The 14,467-nt window shown below is 41.3% G+C and overlaps 1 protein-coding gene across 6 annotated transcripts in view; it reads right to left on the bottom strand.

Annotated features, from left to right (window-relative positions):
- The window catches only part of PKNOX2 (PBX/knotted 1 homeobox 2), a 1,550,023-nt gene that overhangs the window by 1,348,342 nt on the left and 187,214 nt on the right, over nt 1-14,467 (bottom strand). For all 6 annotated transcript variants that reach the window (XM_053691420.1, XM_053691421.1, XM_053691419.1 and 3 more), the window contains exon 2: nt 4,306-4,358. The gene's annotated coding sequence lies outside the window, so the exon portion shown is untranslated. The remainder of the gene's footprint in view (nt 1-4,305; nt 4,359-14,467) is intronic.

Genomic DNA, 14,467 nt, shown 5'->3' on the forward strand with positions numbered 1-14,467 from the left:
CAGCAGGGATCCCCAGCGAATAGGTGTGCCTGTTTATGGGCATCTAACTTCCCCTGAGGAATAAATACAACACTGAATATAAAAACAGCAGAGATCCCCAGCGAATCAGTGTGCCTGTTTATGGGCATCTAACTTCCCCTAAGGAACAAATGCAGCACTTAAAGGGACAGTCTATTCCAGAATTTTTTATTTTTTAATAAGATAGATAATCCCTTTATTACCCATTCCCCAGTTTTGCATAACCAGCACTGTTATATTAATACACTTTTTACCTGTTTGATTATCTTGTATCTAAGCCTCTGCAGACTGCCCTCTAACGCCACGGGAGTGAGCACAATTTTATCTATATGAAACACATGAACTAGCTCTGTCTAACTGTGTAAAACTGTCAACATGAACTGAGATAGGAGGCGGTTTTTAACAGCTTAGAAATCAGTTTGAGTCTACCTAGGTTTAGCTTGCAGAAAAGAATACCAAAATAACAAAGCAAATTTTATGATAAAAGTAAATTGGAAAGTTTTTTTATAATTGCATGCCCTATCTGAATCATGAAAGTTTAATTTTGACTAGACTGTCCCTTTAATATGAAAAACAAAAAAAAAATCCCCAGCAAATCAGTGAATCTATTTATGGGCATGTAAATGTCCCCCGAGAGACAAATTCAGCACTTAATATAAAAACAGCAGAGATTTCTAGCAAATCAGTGTGTCTGTTTATGTGTGTGTAACTTCCCCTGAGGAGCAAATGTGGCACTTAATATAAAACAGCAGATATCCCCAGCAAATCAGTGTGCCTATTTATGTGCATGTAACTTCCCCTGAGGAGCAAATATGGCACTTATTATAAAACAGCAGATAACCCCAGCAAATCAGCGTGCCTATTTATGTGCATGTAACTTCCCCTGAGGAGCAAATATGGCACTTATTATAAAACAGCAGATATCCCCAGCAAATCAGCGTGCCTATTTATGTGCATGTAACATCCACTAAGGAGCAAATATGGAACTTGATATAAAAACAGCAGATATCCCCAGCAAATCAGTGTGCCTATTTATGTGCATGTAACTTCCCCTGAGGAGTAAATATGGCACTTATTATAAAACAGCAGATATCCCCAGCAAATCAGCGTGCCTATTTATGTGCATGTAACTTCTCCTGAGGAGCAAATATGGCACTTATTATAAAACAGCAGATATCCCCAGCAAATCAGCGTGCCTATTTATGTGCATGTAACTTCCCCTGAGGAGCAAATATGGAACTTGATATAAAAACAACAGATATCCCCAGCAAATCAGTGTGCCTATTTATGTGCATGTAACTTCCACTGAGGAACAAATGTGGCACTTAAAGTGAAAATATACACCAATTTTCATATAACTGCATGTAATAGACACCACTATAAAGAAGAATATGCATAGATACTGATCTAAAAATCCAGTATAAAACCTTTTAAAAACTTAATAAGAAGCTTACAACTTAGCACTGTTGATGAGGTTAGGCTGGGACACCCACTGAAATGGGCTGAAAAGCAAAAAGAGCAGACTGTCCCCCCTCCCCTGCATATGAAAAAACCCTTTAAACAAACAGGAGCAAGCTGGAGTCTGTAGACATCAGTATGCATATAAAACTTTGGGGCTTGGTTAGGAGTCTGAAAATCAGAGCAATATTATTTAAAAATATGCAAAACTATACTTTTAAAAAAAAAAAAAAAAAAAAACAACAACCTCTATGGGCTATATAAATGGGACATCTACAAAACATTGTACAAATGTCCCTTTAAGCAGTTGTATATACTACACAAAGTAGATAAGAATCCTGAGAAGCAACGTGCACCAACAAAAAACCTCTTTATAACAATACCTAATGCAGACGAAAAATGCAGGGAGTGAGGGCACACAGGTGGGTTACCCTGTCACTGCATAGTAATGTTATTCACCACATGATCCATATACCATATCTGTGTATAATCACGTGCTCACACGGAACAGGCAGCAGTTATGTATTTTATACAAATGCAATAAGGTCACTGAGGTACATATTCTCACTATATACTAATTTCATAGGGCAGTGCCCATCATGATCCTGTGCTGGGCACCCCTTGTCCCCTTTACCATACATGTGCCACCAGCTACTGCTGCTATATCACCCTTTATCTCAAGCAAATATAGTAACGACACATTTATTTATAGAGTAAAAAAATACTCGGGAATACGGTCAAAAGTTCACCATAACATTGAACTTAATTATATGAGGAAAATCTGATCTTATTTGCTTTTAACCAAATCTCATTACTTTTTGTAGAGGCAGCTGTCAGATTGCTCACATCTGGCTGTGTGTTTTTAGACCAAATACAGAATTCTTGGCACAGATACATTAAGGATTCTGAAGCCTCTCCGGAGACAAAACTGTACAAAAACCAAGTTACTTACTAAAGCAGGAGAGAGCATTCATATGTTAGTGAATCAGTTTTGTGTAATAGATGTAGCGACTGGTCTCAGTTGTTATTGAATCAGTTCTGTGTAATAAATGTTGCGACTGGTCTCAGTTGTTAGTGAATCTGCTCTGTGTAATAGATGTAGCGACTGGTCTCAGTTGTTAGTGAATCAGCTGTGTGTAACAGATGTACCGACTGGTTTCAGTTGTTAGTGAATCTAGTCTCTGTGTAATAGATGTAGCGACTGGTCTCAGTTGTTAGTGAATCCAGTCTCTGTGTATTAGATGTAGTGACTGGTCTCAGTTATTAGTGAATCTGCTCTGTGTAATAGATGTAGCGACTGGTCTCAGTTGTTAGTGAATCAGCTGTATGTAATAGATGTAGCGACTGGTCTCAGTTGTTAGTGAATCTAGTCTCTGTGTAATAGATGTAGCGACTGGTCTCAGTTGTTAGTCAATCTAGTCTCTGTGTAATAGATGTAGCGACTGGTCTCAGTTGTTAGTGAATCAGCTGTATGTAATAGATGTAGCGACTGGTCTCAGTTGTTAGTGAATCTAGTCTCTGTGTAATAGATGTAGCGACTGGTCTCAGTTGTTAGTGAATCTAGTCTCTGTGTAATAGATGTAGCGACTGGTCTCAGTTGTTAGTGAATCTGCTGTATGCAATAGATGTAGCGACTGGTCTCAGTTGTTAGTGAATCAGTTTTGTGTAATAGATGTAGTGACTGGTCTCAGTTGCTAGTGAATCAGTTCTGTGTAATAGATGTAGCGACTGGTCTCAGTTGTTAGTGAATCAGCTGTATGTAATAGATGTATCGACTAGTCTCAGTTGTTAGTGAATCTAGTCTCTGTGTAATAGATGTAGCGACTGGTCTCAGTTGTTAGTCAATCTAGTCTCTGTGTAATAGATGTAGCGACTGGTCTCAGTTGTTAGTGAATCTGCTCTGTGTAATAGATGTAGCGACTGGTCTCAGTTGTTAGTCAATCTAGTCTCTGTGTAATAGATGTAGCGACTGGTCTCAGTTGTTAGTGAATCTAGTCTCTGTGTAATAGATGTAGCGACTGGTCTCAGTTGTTAGTCAATCTAGTCTCTGTGTAATAGATGTAGCGACTGGTCTCAGTTGTTAGTGAATCTGCTCTGTGTAATAGATGTAGCGACTGGTCTCAGTTGTTAGTCAATCTAGTCTCTGTGTAATAGATGTAGCGACTGGTCTCAGTTGTTAGTGAATCTGCTCTGTGTAATAGATGTAGCGACTGGTCTCAGTTGTTAGTGAATCTAGTCTCTGTGTAATAGATGTAGCGACTGGTCTCAGTTGTTAGTGAATCTAGTCTCTGTGTAATAGATGTAGCGACTGGTCTCAGTTGTTAGTGAATCTGCTCTGTGTAATAGATGTAGCGACTGGTCTCAGTTGTTAGTGAATCTGCTCTGTGTAATAGATGTAGCGACTGGTCTCAGTTGTTAGTGAATCTGCTCTGTGTAATAGATGTAGCGACTGGTCTCAGTTGTTAGTGAATCTGCTCTGTGTATTAGATGTAGCGACTGGTCTCAGTTGTTAGTGAATCTAGTCTCTGTGTAATAGATGTAGTGACTGGTCTCAGTTGTTAGTGAATCTGCTCTGTGTAATAGATGTAGCGACTGGTCTCAGTTGTTAGTGAATCTGCTGTATGTAATAGATGTAGCGACTGGTCTCAGTTGTTAGTGAATCTAGTCTCTGTGTAATAGATGTAGTGACTGGTCTCAGTTGTTAGTGAATCAGCTGTGTGTAACAGATGTACCGACTGGTTTCAGTTGTAGCGACTGGTCTCAGTTGTTAGTGAATCTAGTCTCTGCTGTGACATTTACAAGGCAGAAGTGACACTGTTTCTGACTTACCTTTCACAGTCACGTGCTGAGCGACATCTCCTGAGTGTACAAGTTGTCATCACCTGAAAATAAAGGCAACATTTATTAAGTCGCTGTGCACTGACTGCAAGTCCTGACTGACAGCTGGAAACTAAACATAATAACACAAAATAAATGGTACACTGCAAACAATTGAACACTCCATAAAGGCTTAGATTACAATCGAAGCGCAAACGCGATACCTTTAATACAGTACCACAGAAAAGATGTCTTATTAAGGGAGGCCCTTTATTTCCTATTGGGTTGGACAGGGAGTATGATTAATCACCCCTTACTATGGCTGCTTCTCTGTAAATGTTTGTAATTTCCTTATGGAGAGAGTTATATGTTTAATATTATAACATTAATATTGCAAAACATCTGTAATGGATAATAATGATTATATGCATCGCTGTTGGTTTTGTGGGATGTGTCCCTTTAAGAACTGGATGGTATATTTATGAATCCCCCTCCCCCCAGTTATGTAACTGGCTATTAGCACAGCAGTGGAGATTTAAACAGCTGATATGTGTAGTCTATTATGGCTTGACGAGGGGCAGGTGCACTGCTAACTTGTACTGTGAGGGGTATTCTTGCTTAATAGCCTTTGTATTAGTGATTTGCTTTTGTATAAGGAGGAACTGCTAACTGCACAATTTACTTTCAGCTCACGTGGGAAAGCTTTACTTTCAATAGGCTAGATTACGAGTTTTGCGGTAAGAGCGGCTCGGTACTAACTTGAAAGTTATTTCCCCCGCTCACCTCCCTATAGCGCTGCTATTACAGGCTTTCATAAACCCAGCGTTAGCAGGCAATAAGTGAGCGTTGAGCAAAATTGAGCTTCATACCGCACTCAAATACCAGCGCTGCTTTGAGCTGGTTTTACATGCTCGTGCACGATTTCCCCATAGACATCAATGGGGAGAGCCGGCTAAAAAAAAAAGCCTAACACCTGCAATAAGGAGCATAAAGCTCTATAACACAGCCCCATTGATTCTTATGAGGAAACAAAATTTATGTTTACACCTAACACCCTAACATAAACCCCGAGTCTAAACACCCTTAATCTGCTGTCCCCGACATCGCCGCTACCTGCATTACACTTATTAACCCCTAATCTGCCACCCCCGACATCGCCGCCACCTACCTACATTTATTAACCCCTAATCTGCCGTCCCTAACATCGATGCTACCTACCTACACTTATTAACCCCTAATCCCTGCCGCCCCCGACAATCGCCTCCACCTACCTACACTTATTAACCCCTAATCTGAAGCCCCTAACATCGCCACCACCTACCTACACTTATTAACCCCTAATCTGCCGCCCCCGACATCGCCACCACCTACCTACACTTATTAACCCCTAATCTGCCGCCCCTAACATCGCCGACACCTACATTATACTTTTTAACCCCTAATCTGCCACCCCCAATGTCGCCACCACCTACATAAATTTAATAACCCCTATCTGCCGCCCCCAACGTCGCTGCCACTATACTAAAGTTATAAACCCCTAAACCTAACCCTAAGTCTAACCTAAACCTAACACCCCTAACTTTAATATAATTAAAATAAATCTAAATAAAAATTATCATCATTAACTAAATAATTCCTATTTAAAACTAAATACTTACCTATAAAATAAACCCTAAGATAGCTATAATATAACTAATAGTTACATTGTAGCTATCTTAGGTTTTATTTTTATTTCACATGTAAGATTGTATTTATTTTAACTAGGTAGAATAGTTAGTAAATAGTTATTAACTATTTACTAACTACCTCATTAAAATAAATACAAATGTACCTGTAAAATAAAACCTAACCTGAGTTACACTAGTACTTAACCTTACACTACAATTAAACAAATTACATTAAATACAATAAACTAAAATTACAAAAAAAAAAACTAAATTACACAAAATAAAAAAGAAATGATCAAATATTTAAACTAATTACACCTAATCTAATATCCCTATCAAAATAAAAAAAAACCTAGCCTAAACTAAACTGCCAATAGCCCTTAAAACGGCCTTTTGCGGGGGAATTGCATCAAAGAAATCAGCTCTTTTACCTGTAAATAAAAATACAAACAACCCCCCAACAGTAAAACCCACCAACCACACAACCAAACCCCCCCAAATAAAATCCTTTCTAAATAAACCTAAGCTTCCCATTGCCCTGAAAAGGGCATTTGTATGGGTATTTCCCTTAAAAGGGCATTTAGCTCTTTTTCCGCCCAAACCCTAAGTTAAAAATAAAACCCACCCAATAAACCCTTAAAAAAAAACTAACACTAACCCCCGAAGATCCACTTGCAGTTTTTGAAGACTCGACATCCATCCTCAACGAAGCAGCAAGAAGTCCTCATCGAAGCCAGCAGAAGTCTTCATCCAAGCGGGCCGAAGTCTTCATCCACCTGGCGCGGAGCAGCTACATTTTCAAGACATCCGGCGCGGAGCATCCTCTTCAATCGACGGTTCTTTCAGAATGAAGGTTCCTTTAAGGGACGTCATCCAAGATGGCGTCCCTTGAATTCCAATTGGCTGATAGAATTCTATCAGCCAATCGGAATTAAAGGGTAAAAAATCCTATTGGCTGATGCAATCAGCCAATAGGATTGAGCTTGCATTCTATTGGCTGATTGGAAGAGCCAATAGAATGTGAGCTCAATCCTATTGGAATTGGAATTCAAGGGACGCCATCTTGGATGACGTCCCTTAAAGGAACCTTCATTCTGGAAGAGACGTTGATTGAAGAGGATGCTCCGCGCCGGATGTCTTGAAGATGGAGCCACTCCGCGCCGGATGGATGAAGACTTCTGCCGACTTCAATAAGGACTTCTGCCGCTTCGTTGAGGATGGATGTCGGGTCTTTAAAAACTGTAAGTGGATCTTCGGGGGTTAGTGTTAGGATTTTTTAAAGGTTTATTGGGTGGGTTTTATTTTTAGCTTGGGGTTTGGGTGGAAAAAGAGCTAAATGCCCTTTTAAGAGCAATGCCCATACAAATGCCCTTTGCAGGGCAATGGGGAGCTTAGGTTTTTTTAGATAGGATTTTATTTGGGTGGTTGGTTGTGTGGGTGGTGGGTTTTACTGTTGGGGGGTTGTTTGTATTATTTTTTTACAGGTAAAAGAGCTGATTTCTTTGGGGCAATGCCCTGCAAAAGGCCCTTTTAAGGGCCATTGGTAGTTTATTGTAGGCTAGGGTTTTTTTTTATTTTGGGTGGGCTTTTTTATTTTGATAGGGCTATTAGATTAGGTGTAATTAGTTTAAATATTTGATCATTTCTTTTTTATTTTGAATAATTTAGTGTTTGTTTTTGTAATTTAGTTAATTGTATTTAATTAATGTAATTTATTTAATTGTAGTGTAAGGTTAGGTGTTTGTGTAATTCAGGTAAGGTTTAATTTTACAGGTACATTTTTATTTATTTTAGCTAGGTAGCTAATACAAATAGTTAATAACTATTTTCTAACTAGTCTACCTAGTTAAAATAAATACAAACTTACCTGTGAAATAAAAATAAAACCTAAGATAGCTACAATGTAACTATTAATTATATTGTAGCTATCTTAGGGTTCATTTTATAGGTAAGTATTTAGTTTTAAACATGAATTATTTAGTTAATGAAAGTAATTTTTATTTAGATTTATTTTAATTATATTAAAGTTAGGGTTAGGTTTAGGGGTTAATAACTTTAGTATAGTGGTGGCGATGTTAGGGACAGCAGATTAGGGGTTAATAAAAGTAATGTAGGTTGTGGCGATGTTAGGGACAGCAGATTAGGGGTTAATAATATTTAACTAGTGTTTACGATGCGGGAGTTTATGGGGTTAATATGTTTATTATAGTGGCGGTGATGTCTGGAGCGGCAGATTAGGGGTTTATAATTTTATTTTAGTGTTTGCAATGTGGGAGGGCCTCGGTTTAGGGGTTAATTGGTAGTTTATGGGTGTTAGTGTACTTTTTAGCACTTTAGTTATGAGTTTTATGTTACGGCGTTGTAGCATAAAACCCATAACTACTGACTTTCAGTTTACGGTACGGATCTTGATGGTATTAGCTGTAGCGCTCACTTTTTGGCCTCCTAGGGAGACTCGTAATACTGGCGCAAAGGAAGTCCCATTGAAAAAGGACTTTTGGAAAGCTGCGGTAGTTACGTTGCGTTACGGCCAAAAAAATGTGCAGTACAGATATACCTGCAAGACTCGCAATACCAGCGGTAGTGAAAAACATAATTTATGCTTACCTGATAAATTCCTTTCTTCTGTTGTGTGATCAGTCCACGGGTCATCATTACTTCTGGGATATAACTCCTCCCCAACAGGAAATGCAAGAGGATTCACCCAGCAGAGCTGCATATAGCTCCTCCCCTCTACGTCAGTCCCAGTCATTCGACCAAGAATCAACGAGAAAGGAGTAACCAAGGGTGAAGTGGTGACTGGAGTATAATTTAAAAGATATTTACCTGCCTTAAAACAGGGCGGGCCGTGGACTGATCACACAACAGAAGAAAGGAATTTATCAGGTAAGCATAAATTATGTTTTCTTCTGTTATGTGTGATCAGTCCACGGGTCATCATTACTTCTGGGATACCAATACCAAAGCAAAAGTACACGGATGACGGGAGGGATAGGCAGGCTCATTATATAGAAGGAACCACTGCCTGAAGAACCTTTCTCCCAAAAATAGCCTCCGAAGAAGCAAAAGTGTCAAATTTGTAAAATTTGGAAAAAGTATGAAGCGAAGACCAAGTTGCAGCCTTGCAAATCTGTTCAACAGAGGCCTCATTCTTAAAGGCCCAAGTGGAAGCCACAGCTCTAGTGGAGTGAGCTGTAATTCTTTCAGGAGGCTGCTGACCAGCAGTCTCATAGGCTAAACGTATTATGCTACGAAGCCAAAAAGAGAGAGAGGTAGCAGAAGCTTTTTGACCTCTCCTCTGTCCAGAATAAACGACAAACAGGGAAGAAGTTTGGCGAAAATCTTTAGTTGCCTGCAAGTAGAACTTGAGGGCACGAACTACATCCAGATTGTGTAGAAGACGTTCCTTCTTTGAAGAAGGATTTGGACACAAGGATGGAACAACAATCTCTTGATTGATATTCCTGTTAGTGACCACCTTAGGTAAGAACCCAGGTTTAGTACGCAGAACTACCTTGTCTGAGTGAAAAATCAGATAAGGAGAATCACAATGTAAGGCTGATAACTCAGAGACTCTTCGAGCCGAGGAAATAGCCATTAAAAACAGAGCTTTCCAAGATAACAATTTTATATCAATGGAATGAAGGGGTTCAAATGGAACACCCTGTAAAACGTTAAGAACTAAGTTTAAACTCCATGGCGGAGCAACAGCTTTAAACACAGGCTTGATCCTAGCCAAAGCCTGACAAAAAGCCTGGACGTCTGGATTTTCTGACAGACGCCTGTGTAACAAGATGGACAGAGCTGAAATCTGTCCCTTTAATGAACTAGCTGATAAACCCTTTTCTAACCCTTCTTGTAGAAAAGACAATATCCTAGAGATCCTAACCTTACTCCAGGAGTAATGTTTGGATTCGCACCAGTATAGGTATTTACGCCATATTTTATGGTAAATCTTTCTGGTAACAGGCTTCCTAGCCTGTATCAGGGTATCAATAACCGACTCAGAAAAACATAATTTATGCTTACCTGATAAATTCCTTTCTTCTGTTGTGTGATCAGTCCACGGGTCATCATTACTTCTGGGATATAACTCCTCCCCAACAGGAAATGCAAGAGGATTCACCCAGCAGAGCTGCATATAGCTCCTCCCCTCTACGTCAGTCCCAGTCATTCGACCAAGAATCAACGAGAAAGGAGTAACCAAGGGTGAAGTGGTGACTGGAGTATAATTTAAAAGATATTTACCTGCCTTAAAACAGGGCGGGCCGTGGACTGATCACACAACAGAAGAAAGGAATTTATCAGGTAAGCATAAATTATGTTTTCTTCTGTTATGTGTGATCAGTCCACGGGTCATCATTACTTCTGGGATACCAATACCAAAGCAAAAGTACACGGATGACGGGAGGGATAGGCAGGCTCATTATATAGAAGGAACCACTGCCTGAAGAACCTTTCTCCCAAAAATAGCCTCCGAAGAAGCAAAAGTGTCAAATTTGTAAAATTTGGAAAAAGTATGAAGCGAAGACCAAGTTGCAGCCTTGCAAATCTGTTCAACAGAGGCCTCATTCTTAAAGGCCCAAGTGGAAGCCACAGCTCTAGTGGAGTGAGCTGTAATTCTTTCAGGAGGCTGCTGACCAGCAGTCTCATAGGCTAAACGTATTATGCTACGAAGCCAAAAAGAGAGAGAGGTAGCAGAAGCTTTTTGACCTCTCCTCTGTCCAGAATAAACGACAAACAGGGAAGAAGTTTGGCGAAAATCTTTAGTTGCCTGCAAGTAGAACTTGAGGGCACGAACTACATCCAGATTGTGTAGAAGACGTTCCTTCTTTGAAGAAGGATTTGGACACAAGGATGGAACAACAATCTCTTGATTGATATTCCTGTTAGTGACCACCTTAGGTAAGAACCCAGGTTTAGTACGCAGAACTACCTTGTCTGAGTGAAAAATCAGATAAGGAGAATCACAATGTAAGGCTGATAACTCAGAGACTCTTCGAGCCGAGGAAATAGCCATTAAAAACAGAACTTTCCAAGATAACAATTTTATATCAATGGAATGAAGGGGTTCAAATGGAACACCCTGTAAAACGTTAAGAACTAAGTTTAAACTCCATGGCGGAGCAACAGCTTTAAACACAGGCTTGATCCTAGCTAAAGCCTGACAAAAAGCCTGGACGTCTGGATTTTCTGACAGACGCCTGTGTAACAAGATGGACAGAGCTGAAATCTGTCCCTTTAATGAGCTAGCTGATAAACCCTTTTCTAACCCTTCTTGTAGAAAGGACAATATCCTAGAGATCCTAACCTTACTCCATGAGTAATGTTTGGATTCGCACCAGTATAGGTATTTACGCCATATTTTATGGTAAATCTTTCTGGTAACAGGCTTCCTAGCCTGTATCAGGGTATCAATAACCGACTCAGAAAAACCACGTTTTGATAAAATCAAACGTTCAATTTCCAAGCAGTCAGCTTCAGAGAAGTTAGATTTTGATGTTTGAATGGACCCTGTATCAGAAGGTCCTGTCTTAGAGGTAGAGACCAAGGCGGACAGGATGACATGTCCACTAGATCTGCATACCAAGTCCTGCGTGGCCATGCAGGCGCTATTAGAATCACTGATGCTCTCTCCTGCTTGATTTTGGCAATCAATCGAGGAAGCAGCGGAAAGGGTGGAAACACATAAGCCATCCCGAAGATCCAAGGTGCTGTCAAAGCATCTATCAGAACCGCTCCCGGATCCCTGGATCTGGACCCGTAGCGAGGAAGTTTGGCGTTCTGGCGAGACGCCATGAGATCTATCTCTGGTTTGCCCCAACGTCGAAGTATTTGGGCAAAGACCTCCGGATGAAGTTCCCACTCCCCCGGATGAAAAGTCTGGCGACTCAAGAAATCCGCCTCCCAGTTCTCCACTCCCGGGATGTGGATTGCTGACAGGTGGCAAGAGTGAGACTCTGCCCAGCGAATTATCTTTGATACTTCCACCATTGCTAGGGAGCTTCTTGTCCCTCCCTGATGGTTGATGTAAGCTACAGTCGTGATGTTGTCCGACTGAAACCTGATGAACCCCCGAGTTGTTAATTGGGGCCAAGCTAGAAGGGCATTGAGAACTGCTCTCAATTCCAGAATGTTTATTGGAAGGAGACTCTCCTCCTGATTCCATAGTCCCTGAGCCTTCAGAGAATTCCAGACAGCGCCCCAACCTAGTAGGCTGGCGTCTGTTGTTACAATTGTCCAGTCTGGCCTGCTGAATGGCATCCCCCTGGACAGGTGTGGCCGATGAAGCCACCATAGAAGAGAATTTCTGGTCTCTTGATTCAGATTCAGAGTAGGGGACAGATCTGAGTAATCCCCATTCCACTGACTTAGCATGCATAATTGCAGAGGTCTGAGGTGTAGGCGTGCAAAAGGTACTATGTCCATTGCCGCTACCATTAAGCCGATCACCTCCATGCATTGAGCTACTGACGGGTGTTGAATGGAATGAAGGACACGGCATGCATTTTGAAGCTTTGTTAACCTGTCCTCTGTCAGGTAAATCTTCATTTCTACAGAATCTATAAGAGTCCCCAAGAATGGAACTCTTGTGAGAGGAAAAAGAGAACTCTTCTTTTCGTTCACTTTCCATCCATGCGACCTTAGAAATGCCAGAACTAACTCTGTATGAGACTTGGCAGTTTGAAAGCTTGAAGCTTGTATTAGAATGTCGTCTAGGTATGGAGCTACCGAAATCCCTCGCGGTCTTAGTACCGCCAGAAGGGCACCCAGAACCTTTGTGAAGATTCTTGGAGCCGTAGCCAATCCGAATGGAAGAGCTACAAACTGGTAGTGCCTGTCTAAGAAGGCAAACCTTAGATACCGGTGATGATCTTTGTGGATCGGTATGTGAAGGTAAGCATCCTTTAAATCCACTGTGGTCATGTACTGACCCTCTTGGATCATGGGTAAGATTGTCCGAATAGTTTCCATTTTGAACGATGGAACTCTTAGGAATTTGTTTAGAATCTTTAAATCTAAGATTGGCCTGAAAGTTCCCTCTTTTTTGGGAACCACAAACAGGTTTGAGTAGAACCCTTGTCCTTGTTCCGACCGCGGAACCGGATGGATCACTCCCATTATTAACAGATCTTGTACGCAGCGTAGAAACGCTTCTTTCTTTATCTGGTTTGTTGACAACCTTGACAGATGAAATCTCCCTCTTGGGGGAGATAATTTGAAGTCTAGAAGGTATCCCTGAGATATGATCTCTAGTGCCCAGGGATCCTGAACATCTCTTGCCCAGGCCTGGGCGAAGAGAGAGAGTCTGCCCCCCACTAGATCCGGTCCCGGATCGGGGGCTCTCGGTTCATGCTGTCTTTGGGGCAGCAGCAGGTTTCCTGGCCTGCTTGCTCTTGTTCCAGGACTGGTTAGGCTTCCAGCCTTGCCTGTAACGAGCAACAGCTCCTTCCTGTTTTGGTGCAGTGGAGGTTGATGCTGCTCCTGTTTTGAAGTTCCGAAAGGGACGAAAATTAGACTGTCTAGCCTTAGCTTTGGCTTTGTCTTGAGGTAGGGCGTGGCCCTTACCTCCTGTAATGTCAGCGATAATCTCTTTCAAACCGGGCCCAAATAAAGACTGCCCCTTGAAAGGTATATTAAGTAATTTGGACTTAGAAGTAACATCAGCTGACCAGGATTTTAGCCACAGCGCCCTACGTGCCTGTATGGCGAATCCTGAGTTCTTAGCCGTAAGTTTGGTTAAATGTACTACGGCCTCCGAAATGAAGGAATTAGCTAGTTTAAGGACTCTAAGCCTGTCCGTAATGTCGTCTAGCGTAGATGAACTAAGGTTCTCTTCAAGCGACTCAATCCAAAATGCTGCCGCAGCCGTAATCGGCGCGATACATGCAAGGGGTTGTAATATAAAACCTTGTTGAACAAACATTTTCTTAAGGTAACCCTCTAATTTTTTATCCATTGGATCTGAGAAAGCACAGCTATCCTCCACCGGGATAGTGGTACGCTTAGCTAAAGTAGAAACTGCTCCCTCCACCTTGGGGACCGTTTGCCATAAGTCCCGAGTGGTGGCGTCTATTGGAAACATCTTTCTAAATATTGGAGGGGGTGAGAACGGCACACCGGGTCTATCCCACTCCTTAGTAACAATTTCAGTTAGTCTCTTAGGTATAGGAAAAACGTCAGTACTCGCCGGTACCGCAAAGTATTTATCCAACCTACACAGTTTCTCTGGTATTGCAACGGTGTTACAATCGTTGAGAGCTGCTAAGACCTCCCCTAGTAATACGCGGAGGTTCTCCAATTTAAATTTAAAATTTGAAATATCTGAGTCCAATCTGTTTGGATCAGAACCGTCACCCACAGAATGAAGCTCTCCGTCCTCATGCTCTGCGAGCTGTGACGCAGTATCAGACATGGCCCTAGCATTGTCAGCGCACTCTGTTCTCACCCCAGAGTGATCACGCTTGCCTCTTAGTTCTGGTAATTTAGACAAAACTTCAGTCATA

This window comes from Bombina bombina, chromosome 8 (assembly GCF_027579735.1).
Source record: "Bombina bombina isolate aBomBom1 chromosome 8, aBomBom1.pri, whole genome shotgun sequence".
In the NCBI taxonomy this organism is placed as follows: Eukaryota; Metazoa; Chordata; class Amphibia; order Anura; family Bombinatoridae; genus Bombina; species Bombina bombina.